The 23,273-nt window shown below is 34.5% G+C and overlaps 1 protein-coding gene and 1 pseudogene across 1 annotated transcript in view; one reads left to right on the forward strand and one right to left on the reverse strand.

Annotated features, from left to right (window-relative positions):
• The window catches only part of TSPAN7 (tetraspanin 7), a 127,243-nt gene that overhangs the window by 12,100 nt on the left and 91,870 nt on the right, over positions 1 to 23,273 (forward strand). The gene's annotated exons all lie outside the window — the stretch shown is intronic.
• On the reverse strand, positions 7,400 to 7,524 carry LOC118607939 (annotated as a pseudogene).

Consider the following 23,273-nt stretch of genomic DNA (forward strand, 5'->3'; position numbering starts at 1 on the left):
TGTTCTAAAAATTTGTTTAATACAATTCTAAATAAAATTTCAATTAATATGTTGGCTAGGTGGAGGGTCAGGGGAGAGGGGGAGCAATTGGGGGATCATTTTATGAAGTATATAGATGTCTAACCAATGTGCTGTATACTTGAAAATAATTTAAATAAATACATTTAAAAAATACTAAATAGAATTCCAATGAGATTTTTCGAGGAGAGGGGGTGATGGTTGATAATGTTTATGTAGGAGAATAAATGCCTGAGAAATTAAGATAAATTTAGTGGGAGGAGGAAATAAGTACCTTAACAGTTATCAGAATATACTACTGTGGCAGACAGACTATAAAATGGCTGTCATGATCCCCGCTTCCTGGTATTCATGCACTTGTGTAATCTCCTCCACTTGACTGTGGGAAGGACCTGTGATTTGCTTCTGATAGACTACAACAAAGGTGTTCAAATGTGTGTGAATACATGTGCGTGATTACATTAGATAAGATTGTCTATCTCCCTAAGAGACTTTATCCCTTGGTGGCTTAGAAGAAGCAAGCTTTCATGTCATGATCTACTCTGTGGAAGGGGACATATGGCAAGAATTGAGGGCAGTTTCTAGATGAAAGCCAGGAATAAATTGAGATTCTCAGTTTGGTAGCCTGCAACCAACAGAACGATGCCAACAATGAAGTGGTCTTGGAAGCAGATCCATGTCTATTTAGACCTCAGATGAGACTACAGCTACCTGACACCTTGATTGAAGCTTTGTAAGACCCTGAAACAGAAGACCTAGTTAAGCTGTGCCCAGACTCCTGAACCCACAGAAATTGTGAGATAATAATTTTGTGTTGTTTTAAGCCTTAACATTTGTAGTAATATTGTTATGTAGCAATTCATAACTAATACAACTATAAAGTCACTAATCGATTCAATGTGATGTTGGCTTAGAAATAGGCGTTGATCAGTGGAACAGTAAAGAATCCAGAAATAAATTCTAGTGTATATCATTTAATATATGAAAAAGGACATTTCCCTCATTTCAATGAGAGAAAGCTAGGTTTAAATGATACTTATAGCAAATACAGTAAAGTTTCTGGATACAAAATCAATGTTCGAAAATCCATAGCACTTCTATATTCTAATAACGAAGTGTCAGAAAAAGAAGTAGAAAAAATAATTCCTTTTGCAATTGCAACAAAAAAGAGTAAAATAGGAATAAATCTAATGAAACATGTAAAGGACCTATATAAAGAAAACTATAAGACACTATTGAAAGAAATAGAAGAAGATACAAAGAAATGGAAAGATATTCCATGTTCTCGGATTGGAAGAATCAACAGTTAAAATGACCTTATTACCTAAAGCATTGCAAATATTTAATTCAATCTCCATCAAAATCCCATTGGCATTTTTTAAAGAAACAGAACAAAAATCATCAGATGTGTATAAAAGCAGAAAAGACCCCAAATTGCCAAACCATCCTGAGAAAAAAGAATGAGGCTGGAAGCATCACTCTGCTTGACTTCAAATTATACTACAAAGCGACAATAATCAAAACAGCGTGATATTGGCAGCAAAACAGACACACGGACCAGTAGAATAGAATTGAGAATCCAGAAGTAAACTCTATATGGGCAAATAATTTTCAAGAAAAAAATACCAAAAATATACAGTGGAGAAAGGAAAGCCTCTTCAATAAATGGTACCTGGAAAACTGGAAAGCCACCTGCAAAAGCATGAAATTAGATTGTTGTCTATCACCACACACCAAAATTAACTCCAAATGGATAAAGGACCTGAATATAAGACCTGAAACAATAAAATGCGTAGAAGAAAACATAGGAACTAAACTCAAGGGCCTTGGACTTAAAGAGGATTTTATGAATTTGACCTCGAAGGAGAGGGAAGTAAAAGCAAAAATAAATGAATGGGACTACATCAAACTAAAAAGCTTCTGCTCAGCAAAAAAAAAATCAATAAGGTAAAGAGACAACCATCCGAATGGGAAAATATATTTGCACGCAACACCTCCAATAAGGGCCTAATATCCAAAATATACAAAGAACTCATACAACTCAATAACAACAACAATAACAACAAAACAAATGATCCAATCAAAAAATGAGCAGAGGACCTGGACAAACACTCTTTCAAGAGGACATACAAATGGCCAAAAAATATTTGGAAAGATATTCAACATCACTAGCTAGCAGGGAAATTCAAATCAAAACTACAATGAAATCCCATCTCATACCTTTTAGAATAGCTATAATCAACAGGACAAGTAATAACAAATGTTGAAGAGGATGTGGAGAAAAAGGGACCCTCATACACTGCTGGTGGGACTGCAAATTGGCACATCCGCTATGGAAAGCAGTATGGAGGTTCCTCAAAAAACTAAGAATCGATCTACCATATATTCCAGCAATCCCTCTACTGAGTATTTACCCTAAAGACTTGAAAACTTTTATCCGAATTGATATTTGCACACCGATGTTCATAGCAGCATTATTCACAGTGGCCAGGACATGGAAGCAACCGAAGTGCCCTACAATTGGCTAAAGATGCTGTGGTACATATATACAATGGAATAATACCCAGCCATAAGAAGAGATGAAATACTGCCATTTGTGACAACATGGATGGACCTCAAGATAATCATACTAAGTGAAATAAGCCAGACAGAAAAAGTGGAAAACCACATGATATCACTTATATGTGGCATATAAACCTAAAAGCAACAAATGAACAGGACAAACAAACAGAGACTCATGGACATATTCAATGGACTAGTGGTTACCAGGAGTGAGGGAGGAGGAGGAAGGTAGATGGGGGCAAAATTTAAATCATTTCTTCAATTAAAAAATAAATAAATAAAATCGTGCTTATACTACAAAATAAATGGGAGAAAATAAAATTTGAGTCCCTAAAATTGGTATCTTAAAACTTCTAGTTGGTTTAAATGCTTAAATTTAAAAACAATACAAAATTCTATAAGAAAACATAGAGATCATAGGTGCAATACAGGAGGAGTCAGAGAGATGGCTTTAACCAAGCTGGAGACTCCGAAGCAATTAAATTAAAAAATATATATATTTGCTTATGATTTTAAAAATTATATGGCAAAAGGTACAATAAAGTCAATTAAATAGTTGTGGTAATATAAAGAGCTAGTACCAGACCGTTAACTAATATACTGCTTTCTTCATTAAGAAAGTGTTATCAAAAAAATCTATTTATAATCTGATGCAAGCTCCTTCTCATTTTGGATTGACAACAATTTACTGACCAGCACTGGCCCACTGACTCCATTGGGAATTACTGCTCTAGGAAAGGGGTCAGCAAATTGTTTCTGTAAAGGGCAAGATAGTAGAAATTTTAGGTTTTGTGGACCATATGGTCTCTGTTGCAACTAGCCAGCTCTCCCATTGTCATGTGAAAGCAGCATAGACAAATTTAAATGAAAAAGCAAGACTAGATTCAAATAAAACTTTATTTATATAAAGAGGTGGCCAGCCAGATTTGACCAATGAGCTGTATGTAGTTTGCTGACTCCTGCTCTAGGAGATACCAATATAAAGTAGGTATTATCCTTAGCCTCAAGAATTAAAGTTTTTTATGGGCCTATAGGAGTGAGAATGAAGCAAATCTCACAGATTTTAGCTCAAAAGAGTTTGTCATGTACCATCCAATAAGGAAGCTACTTGAGCTCTTTAGATGTGGATAGTCCAAATTGAAATGTGCTCTAAGTGTCAAATACACATCAGATTTTCAAGATTTAATATGAAAAGTAAAATATCTCAGTTCTCATATTGATTACATGTTGAAATGGTAATATTTTGGACCTATCGAGTTAAATAAAACATTAAAAATAATTTCGCCTGTTTCTTTTTAATTCGACTGTAGCTACTAGAAAATTTAAAGTTAGATATGTAGCTTGCCAATATATCTTTATTGGATAGCACTGGACTAGAAAGTACTAGAAGTTTAAATGTTAGAGGACCAAGGGAGAGACCTCATCTAGCTGGGGAATTTAGAAAGGTCATGTGGACAGAATCAACCTTGGAGAATGATAAGATTTTGACAAGTGGTGCTCTAGGAGATTAATGAAGGCTATAAGATGGAAGATGTGGTATATAAGTAAAGGTTTGGAGAAAGTACTATGGTTTCCGTGTTTGGGACAGGAGTGAATTTAGCTGTAATAAGGATAAAACATGTGATGAGTCTAGGCAAGTAGCCATAGGCCTTATTGTGGGTTGATTTGCATGGGTTAGGGCTTTAGACCTATTTTGGCTGGCAGGGGTGGTGGTGGTGAGGTGGAGATGAAGCCATATTTTTGAGCAGGGAGTGGTAACTTTGGAAGATGTTTACAGGTCTAGGGTAGAAACAGTAAATTGGTTGAATTGAAATAAGAAAGGGAAGAAATAGTGAAATCAGGTTAAATTAACTAGGAAAGAACAAAGGTCTAATATAGGATGACAATGGGAATTAAGAACAGAAGACAGCAGAAGGCCACTTTATGATGTGGCAAGGATATTAGTGAGTGAGAACCCCAGTGTTTATGTGCTTGAATAACCTGCATTATGGTGATGCCATTATGGAAATGCAGACCTTAGAAGAAGCTGGTTTGAGACTAATATGATGTGTTCCATTTTGCATGTATTTAGTTTGAAATACTAGTAGATTTAAAAGATAGGCCAGCTCTCAGAAGCTTGCTCACTTTTTTTCCTGACAAAGGTGGCCCTGGAGAATTCTTTACTTTTGGCCATCTCTGTACTTCTTGACTTTTCTTACCATTCACCATGGCCACAGTTAATTGACTGGAGGAAAGGATCTGACCCTTGGATATTTACTTCTTCACTCATCAGTGGAACTCAAGATAATCAGGCTTATAAGATCTAAGTGGAATAGTTCTTTTTTTAGGCCTTCGAACTTGAGATACAAGAGACATAGTTGATGTAGGGGGAAGTACCAAGGACAAGAAAGACCTAAGTCATGGGAGTGGTGGATAGCTGAGTGGGATGAGTAAATTCCTGGCTACTAGATTGTGTAGGCCGCTGGACAGCTCTGTAGCATCCCATGCTTTCCTTTCTGGCCTGAAAGAGTGGCTTTTCACGGTTCTGGCCAAGCTGTTGTGATTCCTATCATTTTTATTCCCTTTTTCTTAACAGTAATACTCCTTGGCTAACCAAGAAGGATGATTAGGTGGATTTTGGAAGCCATTAGAAAGACAGGTTTGGAACTAAAAGAGGAGATTGGACAGCATTACTGTGCACAAAGCTAGAGGTATAGTTCTATAATAGAAACTATATTAGTAACTGCTAAAATTTAGCATTTATTGTATGCTAGGTTCTATGCTAAATGTTACATGTGTTGTCTTTTTTAATTGTCAAGAATCTACTGATGGGAATCATCATGAAATATGAACAGTTATCCGAACTGATTAAAATTATTCATTTTAAAAGTTTTCTTAAGCTAAAAATAAAAAAAGAAGAGGTTGGTGTGGAGGTGAAAAGTTGAGAAAAGCCCATTTGTCCATGTAAGAGGCATGATATCATAAACAGTATTCTTTTCAACTGCACAGTGAGTCCAGAGTTTAATGCAGTTGATACTAAATTACTTGCTGATAATAGATGTAAATAGGTTTATTGAAGCATTCAGCTAGCCACACTAATGGAAGCCTGAGTTTCCAGTTAAGTCTTATTCAAGGGATGAAGGTTCTGTTACAGGGTCGGAGTGAATTATTTGAGCAAGTTACTTATTAATCTCCTTAACAGCAGCAGCTGCTGTATTTGTAAAATGAGGCTAGTAATTTTAGTTTATATCCTTCAGAGATATTTTGAGGACAAATAACTGCTTTATATGTTATATTCTTCATAAAATAGTTGTGGTATACAGAGGTGGTCGCTAACTTGACAGTTTTTATAGATGACTTAGAAAAGGCAGCTAGGGGAAATGCACTTCTCCCCATCAATGGAAACTGAAATCAAAGTTTTTAAAACTAAGGTGTCAGCCATGAACTCTGTGTATTTGGCATATTGAGATAAAAATACAGGAAAAGAAAGATACATAAATTAATACTCTAATAAAAAAACTTCAAATAAGCTGTCTATAAAACAATATCTATGTATGGTATACCATTTATGTAAATAAAAAAATGTATGTAACAAATCCTGGAGGGAAACCCACATCAAAATATTAATGTCTATGGTAGGGTAGTAATAATTTATGGGTTACTTTTTTCTTTGTTATTTCCCAAGGATTATTTCTGTCTCCCTACTTAAAACACAAAATAATTTTGTAATTAAGAGTAAATGCTGTTTCAAAACCCAGACTTTTCTGGAGATTTTATTTCTTTTTATTTCTTAAAGATGGAGTGCCTGTTTTTCCCACCTCATCTCAGTTATAATCCAGTGATTAATTCTTTGACCAGGTCCATTTTAGTTTGGATTAAATTAATGCAGAGAAAAACCACATTTAACTTGATTTTTAAGCCTTATATTTTCAAAATAAAGGAAATGCCTGTTCCTATTAAATACTTAAAGAAAAATCTCACAATGTATTTCAAATATAATATCATCAGAATAATAATCTGTGCACCCACCACCCACATTTATCAGATCTTGGGCATTTAGTTTTTAAAGAAATATGAAAAAAAATTATAGTTGATGTCCCTCTATCTCCTTCTATCTGTCATAAATTCAGAGTTTATTGGTTAAGCCTATTTTTATACATTTACTAATATGTACATGCCAATAATTATTATAAAACATTGCTTTCATATTTTTAAACTTTGTGAATAATGCCACATATTGTTTTGAAATTTGCATTTCAAACTTTTATTAGTTTCAAGTATACAGTACATTGGTTAGACATTTATATAGTTTATAAAACGATCCCCCTAATCGCTTGTTCTTTCGTTTGGCTCTACGTGTAGTCATTACATTAATGCTAACTGCATTCCCTATGCCATGCTCCCCATTCCCGTGACCATCTATCAACTATTAATTTGTACTTCTTTAACCCTTCACCCCATTTTCTCAGCTTCCTAACCCCTTCCCCACTAGCCATCACCAGATTCTCCTCTATATTTGTGAGTGTTTTTAATTAGTTTGTTCTTTTTGTTTCTTAGATTCCACATATAAGTAAAATCATATGGTATTTATCTTTGTCTGACTTATTTCACTCAGCACAATAATCTCTAGGTCCATCCATGTCATTGCAAATGGTAGGATTTCATATTTTTAATAACAGGAATATTCTATTGTATATATAAATAATAATTTCTTTAGCCAAGAAACTTGCATTTTTAAATTTTTATTTATTTATTTTTTTTAGGCAAGGCAACCTTTGGTTGACTTCACAGATTGCAAGGACCTTGTCAGTTTACAATCCCTTATTTTTTTAATTTTTTATGCCTACAGCACCTGATCGTCTTAGTCTTAGGTGGTCTCCCATCCAAGCACTAACCAGGCCCAACCCTGCTTAGCTTCCAAGATCAGATGGGATCAGGCTTATTCAGGGTAGCATGGCTGTAGAAGAAACTTGCATTTTTATAGGCATTGTTTGGCATGTTTCCACATTGATAGATATGGTTAGAGTTTAGGGATTGAAAAACTGTAGCCCATGGGCCAAATCTAGCCAGGCTCCTCTTGTTGTAAATGAACTTTATGTATTGTCTATGATAGATTTTACATCACAAGAGCAGAGTTGATTAGTTGCAACAGACACTATGGTCTGGAAAGCCTAAAATGTTTACTCTCTAGCACTTGACAGAAAACGTTTGCTGACCTTTGATCTAGTTCATTCTTTGTATGGGTATATCACTATCCATTGTCCTGTCCATGTTTATTTGTAAAGAAGGAATGCCTGGTGAACATTGGTGTGTGTATGTGTGTGTGTGTGTGTGTGCGTGTGTGTATTCTTACCACATGAGAGGGTTTCTAGTGTAGCATATTAATCATTAAACGATTCAGTGTGTGTGTGTATATATATATATATATATATATATATATATCCTGTTTTCCATATTTAGCAAAAATAAAACAAAACAAAACAATAATCCAAGGCACATATGGGCCCTGTTAGGTGCTAGGTGTTTTATTCAGCGGTTTGATTTACTTAATGGTTTACAAATTCAGTGGGGGTATTTAGAGAAGCTATTTTTACTCTTGTTTAGATTTTTTTTCTCAAAGTGGATTTTTTGAAAATAAGGGCTAAATGGTCCATGTGGAGCAAAATGAGAGTCATGAGTGGTCCTGTCAGCAACAAGGGAGTACCCATTGATGTAGTTAACTGCTTTAGGTCATGGTGATCTCATTATTGTAACTATGAATAGTAGCTGCTATGAACTTCATGTGTATTACCTTGTTTGACCTCATAAGAACGTGTTGAGGTAGTAATTATTACCCCTCATTTTGAGAAGAGGCAGCTGAGGTTCAGAGTTTGGCCCAAGGTCATATTTAAGTGAGGCTTCAATCTGGACCATTCCATCCATGCTGGGCCTGGTGCTTGATGTCCAAGGGCACAGTTCTCCATGGTGCATCTTTGTTGATGGGATGAAGGGTACTCTTTGAGAATCCACACTGCCCAAGGCACAAATCCTCATCTGTTCCAGCCTTGGCTTCTACAAACAGGCCAAGGATTCATGCAAAAGGAGAAGTCTTGGTTTTCCAGAAAGGTCAAAGTTTACAGATTCAGCGGGAGTAATTATCCCACATGGTTCCTATGTAGAAAATGAGGCCAGGGCCATTTTTTAACATTTCTTTTTTGTCCTCCCAGCTCAAAACTTCAGTTTCCCAAATGAGTTGTACTGATTTACAAATAGTGGATGCTGAAAACTAAGGACTGGTCATGTCATGCTGTTTCTGAATGACAGGGCAACTGCCTGTCACTTCCAAAAGGTTTGAATCTGTAGAGGTCTTTTCCCCTCTTCAGTTTGTGGCTGGTGTGAGCAAGACATAAGACATCCTGAAAACTTTCTACTCTGTCATTAAGAGAATCTTAGATAATAATCTTTTTGTCATTAAAAAAAATCTTATGCCTAAAGGATTTCCAGTTGCTGGCCCAAACTGCATGGGTATTATTTTCCTGCTGCTATGAAATATGGTACGGATGTGGACTTGTCTCCTATGGCTATAAGCTCTCAACCACTTTGAATAAGACAAAAGCCAAGGCATTAAAAACTGCTAGAGATGCAGTTTTCCTTTGCTTTAAAGAAACAAAGTGGAAAGCAGAGGGAATCATCAGGCATTTTCCTATAGAGCTGACACTAGCTTAAATGCAGTTATCTAATCCACACATGGACACACAGATAAAGCTCATTGATGCAATTGCCAAGTAAAAGTTTTTCATCTGGGGTGATCATGCTTCCTCCCCTGAACTTGCTTTCAGCCAATAATCTAACCAGTTATTTTTACCCCCTATAAATGACAAGAGGAATTCTTGCCTATATCAGGGTAATTAGCTATATTAGCTCTGATGAAAAGAATTTAAGACATTAGAGTACATTAGAGGAGATCTAATTTTAAAAAGGAAATTCCTTCTAGGCTGCTAAAATCACATCTTGTGGATGGCATTTTTACTGCTTGTCAGACCAACCATACACCCATACAGTGATAATAATTCATCTTACATTACAGATTACAAAGCTCATTAAAATAAATTATTCATTAAATTAATTAGTGCACATATGTTCTACTTCTACCATCACCCAAATTGGGATACTGTTCTCATGTCTCAGATCCATCAAATGGCAGAAGCAAGTGATTTGAACCTTGGAGCCTATTGACTTGGAGTCTAGCTTCAACAGACCTGGCTTAGATCTAGTGTTCCTGTGTAACCATGGCACTATTTTTCTAACCCTGTTCTGGGGCTGCTGACTTCCCTCTGTATCAGGGCCCTACAATTGTAAGGTTTGACTAATAAGGATTTCGGTGGATTAAAAAAAACTATTTGTAGATAAAGACATTGTCCGAAGAGACAGGAAAGGCTTCATTCAGGTTAAGTCTAAATTGAGCAGAATGTGCCAAATTATCTTGTCTTTTGGGTTAAAGGTAGTCCCTACACAACCTCCAGCAATTAACGGAGTGTTCTTTTTTTCTCTCATTCCTGCCTCCCTTAAATTTCTTTTTCTTTCTTTCTTTTCTTTCTTTCTTTCTTTCTTTTCTTTCTTTCTTTCTTTCTTTCTTTCTTCTTCTTTCTTTCTTTTCTTTTCTTCTTTCTTTCTTTCTTTCTTTCTTCTTTCTTTTCTTCTTTCTTTCTTCTTTCTTTTTTTTCTTTCTTTTCTTTTTTTTTTCTTTTTCTTTCTTTCTTTCTTCGTTTTCTTTTCTTTCTTTTCTTTGTTTTCTTTTTTTTCTTCTTTCTTCTTTCTTTCATTTTTTTGGATTGGCTGCAAACTCACTCATAGCCCATGAATCACCAAGCCCTGTTGATTCTAACTCTTAAAGAGCTCTTACATGGCTTTCTTTCTCTTCATCTCATTACCACTGTCTTTTCTCTCACTTGGATCATTACAGCATTTTCTTGTTTTCTCTACCCCAGCCTCCTCATTTCATCCCATTTATTCTGTTGAAATAATTTCTGTAAAGTAAAACAATCTGATAAAAAAAACCAGTAATTGTTTCATGCTGCCTACAAGACTAAGTTCAAATTTTTTTGTGTACTGATAAAAGACCTCATATGATCCTAATTGCATCCAATCACCAGCTTTTTAGCTTCCTTTCTGGTCACCAACTCCAGTGCCTCTGTTTAGTGAAACTCACTTGTCTTCAAGGTTTAATTCCAATGTCAGATTCTCTAGGAAGCCTTGCCTTTCTTGGCAGCCTTTCCTTGACACTCTGGAGTCAGTCTTCTTCCTCTATGCTCTCTTTGAACTTTGCTCATCCATTTTAGTACTCATATAGTAATCATTTACTTGCTTATCTGTCAGCCTTCCCTAATTATTCATTGCATTTACTTACAGGATATTCTAGGAACATCGAGTGGCTGTTTTATGCCAGTTTCTGAGATTTAACTAAACCAGATTAACAAAATGATCTATTGGGAAGGGAGAAAATAGACAATAAAAAGAAAACAAATATAATTTTCAGCAGTGATAGGTACTCCAAAGGGGAGAGTTCATGGGATGGTGGTGTATGGGTCTACTTGATAGAGTGATCACAGAAAGCCTTCTTGAGGTGACATTTGAGCCGAGACCTGACGAATAAGGAGGATCCATAATTTAGAATCTAGATAATGCAGAAATCAGTGTGTTATTTTACTATTTGCTGATCATTGTTTACCTGATCATTCCAGTTATCTGTGCTGAAGCAGATAACTTAGAAGTCAGTTTACTGTTTTGGATTGCTGCCACCACCACCACCCTTTGGCAGGAGCATCAGCTTTGCCTTCCTAATTATCAGTCATTTCAGCATGAGAGAACATGAACCTGATTTTTTTTTGTTTATTTTTAAGGGAGGTATATAAACAATGAAGTAGAGATGGAAAAGGACTGTCTTGGTTAATCTACACACTAGCAATTAGTAGGTGGCAATGTTACGAAGCACTTTGTTTTTAACTATAATTATGATTGGGATGAGCTAATGAAAATAGAGTGGGCCATTCTGCCATTTTCTGAAACTTGCTTGATCTTTTCCTTCTCCTTTCCCTTACATTTAACCTTGAAAATTTCTCCATTTATTTCTCTTATTCAAACTGATGTGTCTTCACGGCTTATTCACACATACAATCTCTATACTTTTATATTAGTGGATTTTCACCACTAATATTTTTAAAATACAGTATCCTGCTTTATAATGACAATAAAATCTTTTTAACTATGAAATGTAATAGTCAACCAAGAATTTTCCACGGTTGATAAATATCAGCCCACATCTAGACTTGTATACACAGTCTTAAGTCTCTCAAATCCACATTCTATATTTGCCTTCTGAAAATCCCTATTAAACTTCAATTCAGAAACTTGTGGTTATTCTAAATCCATTGTCAATTGGGCCTCTTTTTGCATATATATATTTTTTGACCCTACCAGTTCTGGACTTAATTTGTTGTGTGACATTAATCAAATATTTTTGAAATCATGAAACTAAGCACTCCTACAAGAAAAGCCCCTAATGAACATGACTTCATCACATTGCCTCTAATTAGCTGGTGGTCTTTGTCATTGTATCTTATCTATGCAATTATAATCATCCTAAACACATTGAGTTCTGCTTTATCCAGCTAATATTATTCATACGTGGACGTGCATATGTCAGAATGGTTGAGCATTTTGCTTTGTGTTTCAAAAATTAAGTCTCTATGTTGTGGGAGAGACATAAAGGACTATGAAAATATTTAAGTGCAGTCAAAAGAATAATTAAAAAGCGAATAAATATCCATGTAGTTAACCTCCGAGGTTAAGAAATAGAAGATTGTCAGTACCCCTAGAAGCCACTTGGATAACCCTCAATCATATCCTCCTCTCTCCTGTCTCCCCGCTGTAGGGAAACTCTATACAAATTTATTCACCACCATCCCTGCTTTTCTTTATAGCTGTGCCATCTATGAATGTACTCCTAAATGGCCTCATTATTCACTCTGTTTTATTTTTGCCTATTTTTGAATATTATGTAAAGTGAATAATATTCTGTGTATTCTGTGACTTCTTTCACTTAATGTGGTGTGAGATCTATCCATGTTGTTGCTTGGGCTACAGTTGTTCCTTTTCATTGCTGTATACTATTTCATTGTATGACTATACCACAATTATCCATTATGTTATTGGACACTTGGGCGCTTCTCAGTTTGCTTTTATGAATAATGCTGCTATGAACACTTTTTTTTGTTTCCTGTTGGACATTTGTAAAGATGTAGGTGCACCTTAAACCTAAAAAATAATACAGCTAAAGTGTTTTTTAAAGTGGTTGTAGATTGGTGAGAATTCTAGTTGTTTTACATCTTCTCCAGCACTTGATCTTGTTAAACTTCTCAAAACTTTCCCAATCTGGTGGATGTTTAATAGTATCATGGTTCTTTTAACTCACATTCCTCTGGTTAATAATGAGGAAATGTATATTTTCATGTTTGTTGCCCATTCTTTTATTAATTTGGGGGCAATATTTCATTTCTCCATAAAAAGGCTTCTTATTTTTCCCCAATTCCTATGATTTGAAAGATTTTCGAGTAATAAGTATCATTTTAATAATGGTTTTATAAATGTAATTTCTTATATTCATATACAATGTATCTGTAAATAATATTTTCATGTACATAATAATTTGTATACAGTACAAAAATATGTCATTGCTAATCATGTCATTGATTTTTATAACTGTGCTAGTTTCTTTGTTTTTCTGAAGCTTGCAGCTTAGCACCACTACCTGGAACCTTAGCCAAGGTCCTTTATAAAAAAGTTCTGAAAGTGCTCAGTGGGTCCTTTTTACTACCTTCAGGTCTGCTCAGTGGTTTGGAGACCAGGCGTCAGACTAGAAATTCAGGTTTCAGTGGTCATCTATGTGTCTGATAAAGCATTATGTCTGTTTCTTTGCCTCAGTTTGTAGACTTGGGAGTTGTGCACTATTTGATATCAGGAATGCTTTGAATATTTTTGATCTAATTTATTTTGGGGGTTAATTTTCTTGGAACATAGTTCCAAATGTGGAGTTATTTAACATATTATTTCTTTTAACATGGTATCTCATAGGTTAGGAAATGAACTAGATCAAACTAGCTATTTATCCAGTCTATTTCACATATGGTTTATTAATATGCATTTTATTAGTTAAATTGTAGGCGGTACAATAGTTTTTTCAACATTAAGACTAAATGTTGAACTCAGGGGCCTGAGTTTTAAAAAGTCAATTCCTTGAAAAATTATTTATTTAAAGTCTAGTGTATATTTTTGCATTCTGTCCTCATAGTATATGATCAATTCTTTAATTCCCTTATGTTCTACTGGAACAAATGACCAATTGATGAAATTATTAAGAGAGTTGGTTAACGGTGATGATTTATGGTGATGAAATGTCACATATAAGTTTAATGATGACTCATGGAAAAATGTACTTGAGATGTTTTCAGATTTACCTGTGCTCATTAGCTGTGGGGGAAAGCATTGATTGTGTTGATTACCTGTATTTGAAGGTGCCCTAAATAATTCTAAAGTCATCAACATTCTTCCTTGTTGTCTTTCTGTGGAATGTTATGTTTGCTGGTTTTACCTTTCACCACCACTAGCTTTAGCTGAATTTACCTAATAGATCTTGTTATAAGGATGTAATGCAGAAGTACTCATCCTAGCATGGTTTGCCCCCTAAAGCACATTTGGCAATGTTTGGAAACATTTTCGGTTGTGATGACTAAAGAGAGAATGTATAACTGGCATCCAATTGGTAGAGGAATGCTATTAAACATCTTGTAATTCCCAGGACAGCCCACTACAACAAAGAAGTATCTGGCCCAAAAGGTCAATAGTGCTGAGGCTGAGAAACCATGCTTTGGTATAAAATGAGTTTATTTTCCTCTGTTTCCTCCCCAGTCACTGTTAATTCCATGTTTTATGAGTGAGTTATCAGTTCACATTCATGTTCCATGGGGCTCTAATATGTTAATATTTTTAATCAGTTTTGTTGGGGAGATTATATATATGTATATATATACACACATACATACAACATATATATGCAATAAAATTTGCCAATTTTAAGTGTATGTTTTGACAAATCTTGATAAATGTATACAGTTGTGCAACCACCATTATAAACACATCTAATGTTTAAATTTTAATTCCATAGTTTCAAATATGCATTCACTAAATGATATTATATTCCAGGAAAGAGAGGGATACAAAATAATTCCAGTACTGATTGGTCGCTTGTGACTGAGACTGATAGGCAGAATGTATATGATAATTGATGAAGGATAATACCCTTGAGCTAAGTTCTGAATTTTACTCTATTGTAATATTAATCTGGTGGGTGCTTTATTTAACTTGGAGAGTCACATTTAGACCTCTGAGTGATTAGCTTAGAGGATCAATTTACATTGTACCTCATAAAATAGGAAACCTGTATTAGCCTCTACCATAAAGTACCAAGTTTTATGTCCACAAATTTCTGGATTCCCATTACATTTTCTTTTGTTCATGCAGGTAAAAATAAAACTGGGTGTTTAAAAGTAAACACAGAGTATATACTTCTCTTCTAAAAGGGTAATTTCCAGAATATTGGCCTTGGTGGTTGAGTTTAATTTCAGTAAGTAGCAGCAGTTGTCTGCGGAAAAGTGAATGGAAACCTTTGCTTACATTGTTGAACCACATTCTCAGAGGGGTGTGGGGCTTGCCTTGACTACTAATTGCTGTAATTGGAGCTTGGAAGATGATTTGAGATGAGACTTGGAATGATAAGTGAGTCTGAGTGAGCAGATGTTTTCTCTTTTCTCCCTTAGTTCCCTTTCCAGTCAAGGTGGTATTTATATTCAGGGTTTCATAGGCAGTTTGTTAATGTCTTAAGGAGAAACAGAAGAGTTAGATGCAAAGGTTGTCAGCAGTAAGTAGTCTTGATTTGTGTTCATATTATTGTGGTGTAATGAGAATATAATAATTATTGTTTAATAGCAAAAAAAAAAATGAGGTAACGATTGGAGCATCGGAACTTTTCGAGGTATTTAACTACATTTTAATACTGTAGATTATGGCTCAGAACAACCATAGGTATCTTCCTGGTTTTATTTGTGCATTTATTTTAGGCAAACTATCTATAGTACAGAATGATACTCTGTGAAAAGGAAAAAAAAACCCAGAAATTTCAAATGCTATGTTTGCTGGTTTTTCTCTTTTGGCCTTATGCACCAATCAAGAATTGCTGGAGAAAGAAGTCATGTTGAACAATTCTGCCAATTCTACCACATAATCTTTGGATCATTTGTATTTGTGTTGCCCCTCTTGGTAACCTTAGTATTTCAAAACACTCATGATGAAAACAATCTTCCAACTTGAGAAAATTAGAACTCTTTTGAGAACATTTCAAATGCTAACAAGAGATTTTCCTGTGGGGATGATTGTCCTCAGTCCTTTCTCCTTGGCCTCTTGGCCCAAGGTGCCATCTTGCTCACTGGCAATAGAGTTCTAAGAGTGAGTGTCTTGTCCATAAAAATGATATTTTGAAATGGTCTTATCTTTTTTTGAAAGAAAGCATTAGTAGAATTATCCCAGTTTATTCTGATAATGAACTAGTACATGGACAAAACTCTCAGGCACTTAAATTCTCCATTTGTCCCTATTTTTCATCATTGCTTACTTACTCTTTTCTGCCATTTGCTTTCACCGTCTCTCTTGACATGGAGGATGCTTTGCTAATGCATTTGTGGTTCTTTAACCCCAAAGCCAAGGCAAAGTTAACATTAGAAGGATGGCTTGGATATTCTAAGTTTAGAATTTCTGTTTGGTGGTGCTCAAGTCTTTAGTTGGTTAGCAACATGATGGGCAATTAGACACTAAAGGTCACAATTTAGTGAAAGTGCTTTAAGAGTCTCACAAAACTAAAAATCTGGAGGTGTGAGAAAGATTTGGAATCATGCTATTCTGAATATATTTGTGTCCTGATATTTTTCATACAATCAGAATTTTCCCATGTCTTTAAAAATAGCATTAAATGACCTTGTATTTTTTTTCATTCTGAGGTTTATTTATTAAACAATTTTTCTACTGTTGGATATAAGGTTGTTTCTAATTTTTCATTAGTATAAGATCGTGATTAGTAGCCTTGCACTTAAATCTTTGACTTCACATTTCATTATTTGCTTAAGCTAACTTCCTGGCATAATTAAATGTGGATGTTTTTAAATATTGAAAACTTTTGCTAGAAGAGCTTTCAGAAAGGATGTTTGACAATATCCCCCTTCTAGTTGTATAAAAAAATGTCAATCATAGCACACTCTTGCCCACACAGAGATTTTAAAAATTTGAATTCATAGATTTAAAAAATGGTAAATTTTTAATGGTAATATATATATGTATGTGTATGTATATGTATATATATATATATATATATATATTTTAAGTATAAAAGGAGACTTTAAAAATCTATTTTTATTTTATGAATTATCTATTCCTTTGGCCATTTTTCTGTTAGTGGTGTTTTATTGTTTTGTAGATTACCTAATTTGCCATTCTCCTTGTAATTTATGATGTTGGAGGCATATATATTATGAATTTGATAAAATAAATTGTATATTCTTATATAGCTATAATACTATAGAGTAGGTTGGCATTAATATCCATTTGGTTCTCTTTAAGGACCTAATTGGGCATGATCCTAAGGCATCGTGGCTGAGAATTTCTGGTCCAGTCTGGATTCTGCTTTTCTGCAGCACTTTTATGACCCCCTTGCCCTTTTTTTCTAATTGCCTTACATCTCATGAGCTGCGTTAGAATGTTACTTTATTGTATTAAGGTCATCACTATTGATTGCAGAAAGTTGTTAGTCTTTGCTACTTAAGTCCTTGATCAGTTTCCTAATGAAAACTGTCTTTTAATTTCTTAAGTCTTCTTAGTTTCGCAATGCCATAGGCATGTTTATTGGTATTAGTTCATGTCTTTTAGCCTGGCCATGAATGTATAAGATAGTCATTGCTTTTAGGGAATTTATATGCCAATGGTGAAGGGTACTTTATAAACATGGAAATAAAAGGTAGGATTTTGCCACATGTAATTGCTTGCTTAATTGTTTTTAACTTTATTGAGGTATAATTTACCTCAGTAAACTAAATTTATTTAAAGTGTATAATTTAAGTTTTGGCACATGTGTATACCTGGGAAACTATCACCACAGTTAAGCAAGTGAGCATATCTATCATGCCAAAATGTTCCTGTCCCTTTTGTAATCTGTCGTCCTGCTGCTTCCCATTCCTCATTCCCAGGCAACTATTGATTTGCTTTCTATCACTATAATCTGCATTTTCTAGATTCTTATATACCTGGAATAATATAGTATGTACTTTTTGGCCTGGACTTTTTCACTCCACACAATTATTTGAGATTAGTCCATGTTGTAATCTGTATTTCATTTCATTTTTCATTTCAGTTTCCTTTCAAATTTATTAATTTTTATTCCTGAGTAATTTTTCATCAAGTGGATATATCTCAGTTTACTGACTCATTCATCTGTTAGTGGACAGGCATTTGTGTTTTTCACAATTTTTTTTGATTACCAATAAAACTGCTATATATATATATATATATATATATATATATATATATATATATTTATGTACAAGTGTATCTATGGACATATGCTTTTATTTCTCTTGGATAAATACCTAGGAGTGGAATATCTGGATCATATGGTAGATATCTGTTTAACTTTTCTAGATACCGCTAAACTGGTCTACAAACTGGTTTTACCGTTTCACATTTACACCTACGGTTCGAGTTTCTCCATATCCTCACCAATACTTGGTATGGTAAGCTTGTTATATTTTATTTTATTTTATTTTATTTTATTTTATTTTATTTTATTTTATTTTATTTTATTTTATTTTATTTTATTTTATTTTAATAGATGTATAGCGGTATCTCATCGCAGTTTAAATTTGTATTTCCCTAGTGATAAATGACGTTTTACATGTTTTTTTTTTTTTTTCATTTGCTTGTTTGCATCTACATATGTTCTTTGGTGAAGTGTCTGTTCAGATCTTTCGCTCATTATTTTTCGGAGGGTTGTTTTCTTATAATTAAGTGTTGAGGGTTCTTTATATGTTTTGGATACAAGTCCTTTATTACATATATGAATCACAAATATTTCTCCTAATCTGTAGCTTAGCTTTCATTCTTTTAACAATGTCTTTAGAAGAGCTAAAGTTATTAATCCTGATGAAGTCTGACATCAATTTCTTCCTCTAAGGTCATGCTTTTGGATTCATATCTAAGAAATCTTTGCCTAACCCCAGGTCACAAATGTTTTCTTCTCTATATTTTTTAGATGTTTTATACTTTTATGTTCTACATTTAGATCTACAATCCACTTTGGTTTGATTTTTATGTGTAGCACAAAGTGTAGATCAATGTTTATTTTTTTGTTTGTTTGTTTATGGATATACAATTGTTCCAGCACCACTTTTAAAAAAGGCTCTTTTCACTAAAGTGCTTATGGTTGTGCAAAATTTTGGTAATTCTACCCAATATTTCTGTAAATCTTTTCTTCTCTCTCCACCCTTTCTTGGTTCCTTTTATTACAGAATGGTATTTAGAAATTAGTGCCTGGGTCCTAGATGTGGTCATTTGATACTGGAGTGTCATTGCTTCTAGGTCCTACCAGCAGTTAGGACATATATGTAAATATACTAACCATACAAACACATCTATTTCTTTCCTTCCTTCCTTCCTTCCTTCCTTCCTTCCTTCCTTCCTTCCTTCCTTCCTTCCTTCCTTCCTTCCTTCTATCCATCCATCTATTTATCCATCAATCAAAATCAAAAGCTCATACCGATACCTCTGCTTCTAATCCAACACACAGTTCATTCTAGCCTTTTTTTCACTGATGGTGAGAAATTTGGCGCTCATTACCTATGATATATGTAAATATATTTACTTATTTCTTTAATCTTAGTACACACAAAAATAGTTTCAAAACTGTTAACCCATGCTCTTGTGAGAAACATTCACTAGATAGAGTACAGTTCTGGGTTAAGTTCTTGTTTGTTTTAACTTACAGTATCCCATTAAGTACTGATTTTTATAGTTACTAAAGCTAGTTCTTTTCTTCCCCATCCCCTTAAGTGTGGTTACATAATTCACTTGTGACACATAATTTGGTTCTTAGTGTTTGTATTCCATTTTGCACTCTTCCCCTAAAACACACACATCCTGGTTGATTTTAATTATTTAATTATATTTTCAATCTGTTAAACATTACTATAGTTCTCAGAGTCAGGGCTATACAAAAAAGTATCCTGGCAGATGTCACTCCCTCCTCACCCCTACTATCTCATTGCCCTCTTTTTCCATCCCTTTCCAGCTGCCCCCTTAGATAACCAATTTCTTTAGTTTCTGGTTTACCCTTATTGTATTTCTTTTGCACAAATGAAAAGGTACATGAATGTTTTCTTATATCCCCTTTTATCTCTTACATGAAGGGTAGCATACCATAGATACATTTTTTTAACTTTTTTTTCCATAGTATTTTCTCCTGCAGCTGTTTTATATCAGTTCATAGAGATTTTCCTCATTCTTTTTCACAAAAGCATGACACTCCATTGTGTGGCTTTATGATAGTTTATTTAACCACTTTCCTGTTTATTGGCATTTAGGTTGGTTCCAATATTTTGTAATTGCAAACAATTTTGCAGTGAATCGTGTGCATATGCATTTTGTATTGGAAGTGTTTCCTCGGTGTAGATTCCTAGAAGTGGGGTTTCTGGGACGAGTAGCCATTTTGTCCCTCTGTTTGCCTGAAGAATTTCTGATTTGTATCAGAAAATATCAGCTTTTTTTCTCTCTCTCTCTCTTTTTTTGCATTTTCTTCTTCCCATGGTTTTCAGCAAAGCAAATATAATTTTTTATGGGCATATAGGTGAAGACTTTTCTGACGTGGCTGGTATTTCAAGTACACACCTAGTATCTAATCATCATCCCTTGAGCATTAGATTCCTTTAGTCATTGTCCCCTTTTTCTTTAAATATCTCTTTTTAAAGAGTTCTCTTATATTCTGAAGTGTCTTTAATTCATAGCTTAAGCTGAAATTTGCTCTTTAAAGCATAATTATCTGCATTTTATCTCTGTCAGGTTTAAAAATACAACAAAACTGGTGTTACATTAGTGATACATAGTCTATTGCAACTGGTACTATGTGTTCTGAAAGGAACTTGGTTTAAAGAAAAGTGACAGCTGTGGATAGTTCTCAAGTGGCATGGAAAATCAGACTTGCTTAAGTGGTAAAGAACCCTACATGCTTGGTCTCAAATAGAACTTAGAATCTTTAAATTGTTAAACACAACTATCAAGTTGGAATCAGTGGCCTGAAAGAATCAGTCTTGAGTATCCCAAAGACCTTCTGCAAACGTCTGCCCCTCTGAAATACCAGTGAACACATTCCTCTTTGTATCTGCTTTGTGATTGTTTTTGTACTTCTGCAAATCTTTGTGGGAATCTAATATTCTTCTGAATTATATCTTGGAAATCAAATTTTCACTGAGGCTTTTATATCAAACTGCTCTTCTTGCAGGTTCTCTGGTGCCAGATTTCTTTCCAAAATGACAGGTCACCAGATCTACACTTCTACTACCCTTTATTTCACAATGTCATCTTTGATTTATAGTGTGCTTCTGCAGATAAGAGCACAGATGCAATGAGAAGCAAATGCCATTATGTATAGTGAATAACTTCCTAAAAATCCTAGCCTTTATCCACATGTTAAAATTGACAAGTGATGCTTTGTCCACTTGTGTGTCAGCTGCCTGGAAATGAAGGATTATGTTCCTTTCAAATGATCATTCTTTTACTTTTTTTAAATGCTGCTAATGGTCTACTGGGAGAGGAGACAAATATTCCCAAATATGAGGTTCTATTTGGAAAGCCATATTGAGATCCTAATGTACTTTTAAATTTCTTTACAATACTGATGGATTTAGGTGGGAAAATGAATGGCATCTATTCTAGACTATTTTATGTGTGGAACTGTTGATATTTTGAAACCTTAGCTAATACACAAGGTTAAACTGAAGTACTTGTCAGTTTGTTTTATCTAAGTAATTATTTATCCTCTGTTGGATATAGGTCTACATTAGGGCTGATGAATTTCTTCAGTAGCTTTGCTACTCAAAGTATGTGCAGCATTGGCATCACCTGGGAGTTGTTAAAAGTGAAGAATCCTCAGGCCTCACTCCAGACCTCCTGTCAGAATTTGTATTATCCACATGATCTCTAGGAGATTCATAAGCCACAGTAAAGTTTGAAAATCAGTAACATGGAAGGTGGATAATTTTAGGAATCAGGACATCTGGAATCTATTCTGGTCTTTTTTTGTGTGAAACAAGTTTCTTAATTCTACAAAGCTTTGATTTCCTCTAGTTTAAAAACTGATTTATAACTAGGTTTTTTCAGGCTCACAGGAGATAAGCAAAGGGATCATTTTGATAGGATGTCTAAAGAGACACTTTTAAACTAATTGGAGAAAGCACATAACAAAAGATTTGGGATTGTTACTGACTTACTCTACCCACCTACTAAAGTACTTTTTGACACTTCAAGGCAGGGAATGATCTCTTAGAAACACATTCAATTCTCATTATTTGTGGATTCTGCATTTGTGAATTTGCCTACTTGGGAAAATCCATTTGTAACCCTAAAATTAACACTTGCAGTGCTTTTGCACTTATTCACAGACATGCACTGCGTGGTGAAAAATTTGTCTACTGATGTGCACATTCCCAGCTGAGGTTGAACAAGGAAACACTCTGTGTTCTTGCTTCAGTGCTCATATTGTAAACAAGTGTCCTTTTTGCAGCTATTTAGTGCCACATTGTTCCCATTTTTCTGCTTTTTGTTGGTGATTTGGTACTTAAAATGGCTCCCTAGTGCTGAAGTGCGGGGCTAGTGTTGCTAAGTGTAAGAAGGCTGTGATGTGCCTTATGGAGAAAATGTGTGTTAGATAAACTTTATTTTGTTATGAGTTATTGTGATTTTGGCCATGAGTTAATGTTATTGAACCAACAATATATATAAAATAGGTGTCTTTGAACATAAATACACAAGAAACAAGGTTATATATTCATTGCATAACAATAATGTTGTGACCCAAACTCTTAAGAGCCTAACTCTTTATTTTCATAAGGCAAAATGAGTCAGTATTTGCTAATTCAGTGTTTATGGTGAATTTGTGGAATATATCTGCTGCAAATAATGAGAATTATACATTAAAAATCGATTAGACTAGGATTCCACTTGGACATCATTTTCTCATGGATGGTGGTGAGACTAATGTGTTATAAGAAATTTTTAGTTGTACTTTTTGAGCACAGTTTTAAATAATGATACCTGGTAATTTACAAAAACATACTTCACCAATCTTTGGAGCCTTTCTTGGGATTGAAGCAATATAATAGGGAGGCTTTTGTCTTCCTGTGGGTGAGGTTACATTCTTTTAGGTATGGCATGTAAAACAATTGTACTATAGTTGTTTGTAGACCACCAATTTGTGTTAAACTCACTTTATTTTGGGTCTGTGTCATCTTTTACAGTCTAATTCACTGCATAAATATTACAAAAATCCATGTCCTCTCTGCCTATACCCATGACCTATGCAGCTGGCTTAT

This window comes from Rousettus aegyptiacus, unplaced genomic scaffold, assembly GCF_014176215.1.
Source record: "Rousettus aegyptiacus isolate mRouAeg1 unplaced genomic scaffold, mRouAeg1.p scaffold_m13_p_9, whole genome shotgun sequence".
In the NCBI taxonomy this organism is placed as follows: domain Eukaryota; kingdom Metazoa; phylum Chordata; class Mammalia; order Chiroptera; family Pteropodidae; genus Rousettus; species Rousettus aegyptiacus.